Source organism: Pyxicephalus adspersus, chromosome 6, assembly GCF_032062135.1.
Source record: "Pyxicephalus adspersus chromosome 6, UCB_Pads_2.0, whole genome shotgun sequence".
NCBI lineage: Eukaryota > Metazoa > Chordata > Amphibia > Anura > Pyxicephalidae > Pyxicephalus > Pyxicephalus adspersus.
This window is the reverse complement of record NC_092863.1, coordinates 179,636-182,155: the sequence shown is the minus strand read 5'-3', so window position 1 is coordinate 182,155 and position 2,520 is coordinate 179,636. Positions and strand designations below refer to the sequence as shown.

Genomic DNA, 2,520 nt, shown 5'->3' with positions numbered 1-2,520 from the left:
CTACGTTTATCTGGAACAATTTCCATTCCCTTCACCGGTGCCTACAGATCAGAAGGTACTGGTCAGTTACAGGTAACCTATACAGAATATTGGTTGTAGTGGGGAAAAGACTATTTAGATGAGAAAAATAAAATATTTGCTTACAAAGTCTTTACTTTTTATAGATATTAAAAGGTCTGGGATAAATAATCTCCAGTTAACAACAGAATGCTAACTCTGGCCTGCAATAATGAGTTTTCAATTTCATTTCTGTAAAATCTGGGATGTTTGCTCTCTTATGTCTGCGTCTTGGTTGTTCCCTTAAAAGGAGACAATCAATTTTCTCTGTCAGCCAACAGGCCAGGAATTATTAAATGTTCCTCAGCAATTTTTGCTTTTATTTCTTTCTGACACACGTAACAAGTTCCAAATAGTCGTGAAACTGAGATTCCTGTAAACTCTGCCAGTATTCTCCATACACTATGCAGTATTCTCATCCAAACAAAAAAAAAAGCAGTCATTGTCACAATCTGGCTCAGGATCCAAGAATACAAGACAGCAATTTACTCAAACAAAATCTCCTCTCTTGTACATTGTACCTCCTCCATCACATTGTAGTCTTCTGTGTTCTCTATATTGTACTTCTTCCACCAGATTGTATTCTCCTATCTGCTGTACATTGTACTTCCACTACCAGAGTGTAATCTCCCATCTTCTGTACATTGTACTTCCTCTACCATACTGTATTCTCCTATCTTCTGTAGTGCCATGTCTGATCCCTACATATGGTGCCATGTCCGATCCCTACACATGGTGCCATGTCGGATCCCTACACATAGTGCCATACCCTCTCGTTGTACAGGACAGTCCCTACACATCTCCTGAAGTCCCTATTAGGGGTAGTCAGATGAAAGAACAGCGCGGTGGCGAAGTGCTAAGGCGTCTGTCTGATAAGCAGAAGTTCGCGGGTTCGAGCCCCGACTGTATGATAGAAACGATGTTTTAGAATGACCGATCCCTATTGAATAATTATCCGATGACGGTAGAAATGTCTCATCTTCATCGCACCCCGTCACTCTCCATGTCGGCTATCACACCCAACAGAAGTCACCAGAAAATTGTAGGTAGCACCGACTATCCGTCTGCCGCCGTCATTTATTCTAACCGGTCCGCCTATGTTTCGGCAGATTGATTTGTATCGGTGTAATGCCGGTAATATTCCCGCTACGGCCAGCAGAGGGCGCCCCGCCCCCGCGTTTCACAGGCACGGGTGCGGAGTGACAGCAGAGAGGAGGAGAGAGCGCTGCAAAGGGGAATGGGCAGGTCCGGGCCCCTCCTCACTCAGCACAGGGGCCACATAACACGTGGAAAACTTTATACAAGAGGCTGCCACACCCCCTGCAGGACCCCATTGACAAGAGACCCCCAGCACCTGTCTGAAGGCTCAGGGGCCCCTGCCATGAAAAGGGCCAACCTACAGGTAAGCAGGCTGCCAGTGAAAGGGTTAACCTTTGTTACCCAAATCTTGCAGCACAATGAACATTGAGGATGGGGGAGGACAGTAGGTACCATCGGAGACACCCAGAGGTATACATTAGCTTGATTGTCACCCCATTGGGTTAACCCCTTATGTGATTTGTAGAATTGATATTATATATAGGGTTACAATCTGTGGTCTGCAGGAACATGAATGAATTATCATCCATTCCCCGACAGTTCTTATCCCGACTCTCATTCTATAACTGCTCGAACATCTGCAGACTTGCTAAAGTTATCGCGGGCCCTTTAAATGTTGCAGAAGAGATCAGTCGGAGCCGACCCGGGTTCCTCGTGTGCACGGCAGACAGGCGGCAGGAGTTCCCAGTGTGTGATCAGGTCGGTGCAATAAGAGGCTCCGGGCACTGGACGGGGGTTTGGCTCCGGGTCTTTGCGGGCGAGGTGATTGTTACCTTCAACTGGCCTACAAAGTCCCAGTGTCCAGCTCTCCCAATCTGCGTCCCATGAAGATCTGGTGTCAGAGATTACTTCCTGCAGATTTAGTAAATTGTGATCTTCTGAACATATGTCATGTATGGGATCTATAGGATACATGTAACTGTGTGTGAGATCTATAGGATACGTGTAACCATGTGTGAGATCTATAGGATACGTGTAATCATGTGTGAGATCTATAGGATACGTGTAATCATGTGTGAGATCTATAGGATACGTGTAACCGTGTGTGAGATCTTTAGGATACGTGTAACCGTGTGTGAGATCTATAGGATACGTGTATTCATGTGTGAGATCTATAGGATACGTGTATTCATGTGTGAGATCTATAGGATACATGAAATCATATGTGACATCTATAGGATACATATAATCATGTGTGAGATCTATAAGATACGTGTAACTATGTGTGAGATCTATAGGATATGTGTAACCGTGTGTGAGATCTATAGGATACGTGTAATCATGTGCGAGATCTATAGGATACGTGTAACCGTGTGTGAGATCTAAAGGTTACGTGTAATCATGTGCGAGATCTATAGGATACGT

The 2,520-nt window shown here is 44.8% G+C and overlaps 1 long non-coding RNA gene across 1 annotated transcript in view; it reads left to right on the top strand.

Annotated features, from left to right (window-relative positions):
- Positions 1-1,051: 1,051 nt before the first annotated feature.
- The window catches only part of LOC140332425 (uncharacterized), a 9,069-nt gene continuing 7,600 nt past the window's right edge, over positions 1,052-2,520 (top strand). Inside the window, exon 1 of the long non-coding RNA XR_011921115.1 lies at positions 1,052-1,459. This is a non-coding gene — a long non-coding RNA (uncharacterized lncRNA). The remainder of the gene's footprint in view (positions 1,460-2,520) is intronic.